This window comes from Podarcis bocagei, assembly GCF_964188305.1.
Source record: "Podarcis bocagei genome assembly, chromosome: W".
Classification (NCBI taxonomy): Eukaryota; Metazoa; Chordata; class Lepidosauria; order Squamata; family Lacertidae; genus Podarcis; species Podarcis bocagei.
In genome coordinates this window covers 88,287,728-88,295,288 of record NC_138131.1, presented here as the reverse complement: position 1 = coordinate 88,295,288, position 7,561 = coordinate 88,287,728, and the positions used below count along the sequence as shown (strand labels likewise).

General features: G+C 42.3%; 1 long non-coding RNA gene across 1 annotated transcript; it reads left to right on the top strand.

Moving 5' to 3' along the window:
- The first annotated feature begins 1,193 nt into the window (after positions 1–1,193).
- LOC308577996 lies at positions 1,194–6,961 on the top strand. The gene is made up of 4 exons (XR_014003806.1): positions 1,194–1,275; positions 2,958–3,153; positions 5,952–6,092; positions 6,861–6,961. It is a non-coding gene; the product is annotated as an uncharacterized lncRNA (long non-coding RNA).
- Positions 6,962–7,561: the final 600 nt, after the last annotated feature.

Here is a 7,561-nt window from a genome sequence, read left to right as displayed (position 1 = left end):
ATTCCAGGTGTGGATGGCAATGCCTCGTGTCTCCTCCCCCGCGACCAGAGCACACTTCCTAGGCTGGTTGGACGGTCCCTGGGGGTCTTCGGGTTGCCACATTTTGAAGAGCAAAAAACAGGACACATTTGTTGACTTCTGCTTTTAGCTATGGATCAGTGGCCTAGCGTGGGGGGTGCAGGGGGGGCCGGCCACACCGGGCGCAACATCTGGGGGTTAGTGTTAGGGGGCGCAAATCCACGGGTTAGGGGGCGCAAATTACTTGCATTGTCCCGGGTGCTGACAACCCACGCTACGCCACTGCGGCCCTGAACGAGCAGGAGAAGGAGCTCAAGTGACGCTGCGCGCTGACGTCACGGGGCTGTAATGGTGGTGTGCCTCGAGATTTTTTTCATCAAACAAGTGTGCCTTTGCCCAAAAAAGGTTGGGAAACACTGGATTAGATAGATGATAGATAGTTAGATTAGATTAGATTAGATTAGATAGATAGATTAGGTAGGTAGATTAGATAGATACATATATAAGAAAGGTTGGTAGATGGATAGATAGATTAGTTAGATTGATTGATTGAGTAGGTAGATAGATTCAGGCATGGCCAAACCTGGCCCTCCAGCTGTTTTGGGACTACAACTCACATTGTCCCTGACCACTGGTCCTGTTAGGTAGGGATGATGGGGGTTGGAGGGCCAAGTTGGGCCACACCTGGATTAGATGGTAGGTAGGTAGATAGATTTGATAGATAGGGTAGGTAGATAGATAGATAGATAGATAGATAGATAGATAGATAGATAGATAGATAAGATAGGTAGGCAAGTAGATAGATAATAAGATAAAGTCGGTAGATCGATAAGGTAGGAAGGTAGGTAGGAGGCAGCCTAGGTCAAAGTTGACCCACTTATTTAAAAGTAACCATGCTGTTATACAGTGGTACCTCTGGATGCGAACGGGATCCGTTCCGGGGCCCCGTTCGCATCCTGAAGCGAACATGCTCGGGTCACAATTTGCTGCTTCCGTAGATGCGTGTGGCATCATTTTGAGTGTCTGCACGTGCGCAAGCTGCAGAACCCGGAAGTAACGCGCTCTGTTACTTCTAGGTCGCCACGGAGCACAACCCGAAAATGCTTAACCCGCAGCTACTTCAACCTGAGGTATGACTGTATTAGTAACAAAAATCTATTATCTTAAATATTTTCAGGCGGTGACCCTGGACCCCAACTTCCTGGATGCTTACATTAATCTGGGGAACGTCTTGAAGGAGGCGCGTATATTTGACAGGTAAGCAAATAGGCATAGAGCTTATATTCTCTTTTTTATATAAATGTTTTTTATTGGTTTTGCGTATAATCACATTACGTCTTATATTCTCAGTTTAGTGGTTGCATCCCATACCCAAACTAACTCCCATTGTTGCCTAGAGGGTTGATTTTATTTAAAGCAAATTGATTTAAATCCCAAATCCATAAGACTTGATTTAAATCCCCCTTTTACCGGAAGGTTCAGCCTTGCTGGCATCCTCTTAATATTGACAAACGGAGGCAGGTTTCCTTTTTGGAATCCTAACTTCAGAGTCTTTTCTACAGTTATATCAAAATGATTTGGTTCTGCTATATACAGCCCGATTGTGACGAAATGATGGTGAGTTTTAATAAGTGAACACTTTTTATTTGAACAACTTTTCTGCTGCACTTGATTGGAAGGAGAAAAGAAACATTTCCTTCATAACAATTTAAGCAATTTATTTCACTTAAACAGTAACATGGTAGCATATGTATCCATGTTGCTTAACTGATGTGCTGAAACATTTTTTCCCCAAGAAAAACTTGGACTGAGTTTTCGCACACATGAAAAACTTAAAACAAATAATTCTTCCCCGAATTATTTATTTATTTATTTATTTATTTATTTCTACCCCGCTCTCACTGGCCAGGGCCGGGCTCAGGGCGGCTAACACCAAATATAAATTACAATAAAATAGAATAGAAAAAAACCCCAGTTAATTAAAATACAGCTTAAAATGCAGCCTCATCAAGACTACAAAGGGAGGAAACATCAGCTATTCACCCAAGCCAGCTATCCATGCTGGTGCTACATGGGCCAGCAAAAAAAGCCACGGGAAAATTTATATACCAAATCCCATATAGGGTGTCAGAGTGAGTCTAAGCATAGAGCGAGTTAAAATAATCAAGCCTGGAGGTGACCATCGCATGGATCACTGGCCAGATCAGGGCGAGAAAGGTAAGGAACCAATTCCTTAATACGGCGGAGGTGGAAAAATGCCACCTTTGCTGTGGCTGCAACCTGTGCCTCCATGGAAAGAGAGGCATCGAAGGTTACACCCAAGCTCTTGACAGAAGGCTCTGGCACTAATTGCGCCCCCACAAGAGATGGGAGTTGGCCCCCCAACCCCATGTTGTCCTGACCCAGCCAGAGGACCTCTGTCTTCGAAGGATTTAACTTCAACTGGCTCCCACGCAGCCACCCAGCCACGGCTTCCAAGCATCTGGTCAGTGTGTCTGGGGCCGAGTCCATTGACAGATAAAGTTGGGTGTCATCAGCATATTGACGACAACTCAGCCCTAAACTCCGGACAATCTGGGCAAGGGGGCGCATAAAGATATTGAAAAGCATCTGGGAAAGGATTGTGCCCTGCGGCACTCCACACAACAAGGAGTGCCGCAGCGACAACTCCCTCCCTAGCGCCACCCTCTGTCCCCGACCTGAGATAAAGGAGCACAGCCATTGTCTGACTGTGCCCTGAATCCCCACGTTGGCAAGGCGGTGGTCCAAAAGTTTGTGATCGACCATGTCGAAGGCCGCTAACAAATCTAAAAGAATCAGCAGTCCCGGCCCGCCTCGATCCTCTTAATCGTCCTCCCAAAGCATTTTATTTTTTAAAAAACAGATTTTTATCCACCCTGGTGACAATGAAACTGAACCAGTCCTTGATCTCATTTCAGAGCCGTTGCAGCCTACCTACGGGCCCTGAGCCTGAGTCCCAACCACGCTGTTGTCCACGGCAACCTGGCATGTGTGTATTACGAACAGGGGCTGATCGATCTGGCAATCGATACCTACAAGAGGGCCATTGAGCTCCAGCCCCACTTCCCTGACGCCTACTGCAACCTGGCCAACGCGCTGAAAGAGAAAGGCAGCGTAAGAAACTGGTCCCTTTTGCCTTGGGGTGGGGGGAACATCTATATAAAAGATGTTTTATAGATGGTACTTAACACCTGCCAAAATAGCTAAAATGTATAAAACAAAAAAACTGTGCTGGAGGTGCAGTAAAGAAGAAGGGACACTTATACATTTCTGGTGGGCCTGTGAAAAAAAAATACAGAAACTTTCCTATTAGGCAGTGGTGTCCAAACTTTTTTCAAAGAGGGCCAGATTTGATGAAGTGAAGGGCCATAAGGGCCGACCAAAGTTGTTTACTTTTTTTAAGGATTGAAGTTGTTGAGCTCTTTTCTTAGGGTTTAAATTGTTGAACTTTTTTTAGGATTGAAGTTGTTTAGCTTTTTCTTAGGCTTTTACCCCATGCTGAATTGGCCAGATTAACAGAGACAATTAGGGCACAACCCAGACAAGAATTCCAAAAGGAATGGGGAAAATGCAGAGAATACTTTACCAAACAGTGCCCCAAAATATACACTTGGACTTGTTTCAATTAATTTCTACAGGAGACTTTGTGGTTTAAGTCATAATTAGGAAAAATTGTAATAATCCCATACAAAAGAAATAGTATACAAGAGGTAAATAAGGCGGCCATTTAACAGAATAAAGTCTTTTATTTTTATGTTATGTTTTCTTTGTGTAAGGGGATAGGAGTTTAATTTTGATAATTAGTCAATGGTGGTGGGTCTGTTTGTATGTATGAGTTGTTGTGGACTATGTTATAAATAAAATAAAAATTAAAAAAAGAAAATGAAACCGGTCCCTTTTGCTTTCTGTATGTCAGAGGGTTTGCTGAAAAAAGCCTTCCGGATGATGGTGACCTCGAAATTGGGCTCTTTGGGGGGGGGATTTGGGGTACAGAACCTAGAAGAAGTCCTCTTTTATTTTTTCCTTTGTCATATCGTCACATACAACTTTGCTCATACCAAGCGTCGACTCCCCTCCCCCTTCCCCCGCTCCCACTCCCTGGCTTTCTTAAGCAGTCACGATCCTCTTAGCATTTCTATATCACCCTTTAAAAATTGTCCAGTAGCACCTGATGATGATGATAATAATAATAATAATAATAATAATAATAATAATAATAATAATAATAATAATAATAATAATAATAAAATTATACCCCGCCTATCTGGCTGGGTTTCCCCAGCCACTCTTGGCGACAAAATATTAAAATACAATAGTCCGTCAAACATTAAAAGCTTCCCTAAACAGGGCTTGCTAAACTTGGCTTCTTCTTGGTATAATTTTTTGTATGCAGGTCCAATTCTTCAGATACAAAAGCTTCTACCAAGACCAAACTGAGTTGGTCTGCAATGTGCTACTGGACAATTTATATATTTTTTATATATTTCAACTGCGTTAGACCACCACAGCTGCCTACCTGAACATATATCGCCCTATTTACCTTCTTACTCTACTTAAAACAATTTACTTTAGCATTTGTAAATCACTTTCAAAAATTAGCCTCTGGTTTTTTTAATAACAGTATATTTAAAGATCTTTTTCAATTCTTTGTAAATCATATCCCAGTAGACTTTGACTTTAGTGCACATCCACCACCTATGGACGAAATTCCCTTCCTTCTCCTTGCATTTCTAGCGTGCCTTATCTTGAGTTATATATATTTTAGCAAGTTTAGTCGGCGTCAAATACCACCTATACGTCACCTTCATTAAATTTTTAATTAGTGCTGTACATTCAATAAATTGTTTTTGCCCATAATCTTTCCCACTTATCTAATTCAATGTTATGACCAAAATCTTGAGCCCATTTAATCATAACCGACTTAACTTCTTCATCCTTTGTATGCCATTCTTATACGTTTTTGGCAATGATTTTCTTTTACTATCTAGCAACTCTGTCTCTTAATTTTGATTTAGTATGACCAAAACCATTTCCCTTACTGTCTTCCTTAAATACATCTTGCAAAAGACGGTAAGTGTGCGGGAAAGAGAGTTTGAATCGGATTAGTCTGCTCTTGTATTTATGTTCCCCTAAACCAAGCATGTCCAAAGTCCACTTTGGGGGCCTTCCACCCATCTCTCCTAGATCTCAAAATGCATTGGTTTTGTCATATTTCCTGCTATCCTGCCAAAGAATTTAAATTTTCCCAATGTTCTTTTAGACCAGGCATGTCCAAAGTCCAGTTCAGGGGCCTAATCTGGCCCTCTGGTCGATTTAATCCGGCCCTCGTGGCGGTTTATTTACTAGGGCAAAACTTCCCCCCAAAAAGCTCAAGAACTTTAATCCTAAAAAAAGGTCAGCACCTCTGGGGTCAAATCCTTAAAAAAGGCTCAACAATTGTGGGGTTTTACTGTTAATATGCTTCTTCTTAATTGCATTTCACTATTAATATACTTCTTAATTGTATTTCAGTTCAACAATGACTTTGATAAAATACATCTTTTGTGACGTGCAGAAGGCTTGAGTTACCTATGAGGTGCAACAGTTACCATATAGCATATATTCAATATAAAAAACAGCAACAATTGGTTGTTGACAAAGGACAGCTGGCATATATATATAAAAGATATTAACTGATATGCATGCCATTCCAGATATAGCTATATAATCTCTACTGTTGGTAAGAGAAGAACTTTGGAGCAGGCATTTTCAAAAAAAGAGTTTTTTATGAACCGCTCTAATACCAAGTTACCGTCAGGAGCTGAGGGGCCGTATCAAACCTCAATCCAGCCATCACATCACAGAGCAGCCTTTTGGGCTCCTGTGAAAGACATACTAATATTCGTGTAAAAACTCTGTTTTGTGTTTCGAAGGTTGCCGAAGCCGAGGAATGCTACAATACAGCTCTCCGTTTATGTCCGACTCACGCGGATTCTCTTAATAACCTGGCGAACATCAAGCGAGAACAAGGGAATATCGAGGAGGCTGTCCGCCTCTACCGGAAAGCTCTTGAGGTACGTGCGTGGAGAATTACAACAATTAAATTGACATATAAGGGTTAGGCATGCGTACCCTGGACTCCTAGTCTGGGTCTTTTTAAAAATCGCCGATCAAATTTTTCTTGATCAATAACGGAAATAATGGTGAAGAAGTGAAAGTGAAGTAGCATTTTGAGGCTCGACAAAGCATGGTCCGATAAGTCCCTTTTGGAAGGAAGAGGGTCTGTCCCCCTTTTTATATTCCTAGGCCTCCTGGAATGACCAAAAATCTGCTTTTTCATCAGAAGAACAATGCAAGGTGTTAAGGAACGGTACAGAAATTGAAATAAAAGCTGGGCACATGCTGTTCTCTGTGTCGGCTGAGCTTGATCCCCTGACAGTCTTATTTTCTAACAGTATTTCCTATGCGTACGAAAAAGGCAGTTCATAGGCCCATTATTATTATTATTATTATTATTATTATTATTATTATTATTATTATTATTATCATTACCACAAATCATTCCAAACGGTGATTTATTTTGCAGCCAGCCCCTGCCACATTTGAGCATCAAAGAGGGGCTCTTTAAAATATGGCATTGGTCATTTGACAGTCTGATCTCCCAACAGTATTTCCAATGCATGCTAAAAAGGCAGTCCATAGGTTCCTCCTCCTCCTTAATTTTTGCAAGTCAATCCAAATGAGGATTTATTTCACGCCCACAACCTTTGAGCCTCAAAGAGCAGCCTCCGTCTCTTTAGAATGCTTCTCAGGGAAACTAAGAGTGAGCTTCTTCCCCGCAGGTCTTCCCGGAGTTTGCAGCTGCGCATTCAAATTTAGCCAGTGTTTTGCAACAGCAGGGGAAGCTCCAGGAGGCCCTCATGCACTACAAGGAGGCCATCAGGTGAGCTTCCAAAGCCATGGGGAAAATAGATTGAAAGAGCTCCTCCTTACTGTATTTTAATCTTTTGCTGGAAGCCGCCCAGAGTGGCTGGGTATAAATAATAAATTATTGTTGCTGTTGTTAATAATTATTATTACTCCTCATGCGCTGGTCTGGTGCCTGTGGGAAAGCTCTCCTCTTGTGGATAAAGCACTTTCTCTTTTTCTTTTAGGTTTTTTTATTTTTTATTTTTATTTTTATTTTATTTTTTGTCCCTTGAAGGACAGCCAAATTTAAATAACAATTCGACACACAGCTGCGAGGCATTTGCGAGCTTTTTTGCGGAGAAGGTCCTGTTGCTCCGCCATGACCTCCCTGCCAATTTGGATACAATAAAGGAACTGGAGGCCCCTCGACTGTCCTCGGGTCCAGTATTGGACCACTTTGACCGGATATCCCCAGCCGATGTGGACAGACTCCTCCGAGCTGGAAAGCCCACCACCTGTCCTCTTGACCCGTGCCCGTCCTGGCTGATTAGAGCGTGCCCAGACGAGGTGCGGGCCCCCCTGGGGGATATCATCAATTTGTCCCTTGGCACTGGGATATTCCCAGGGGAACTGA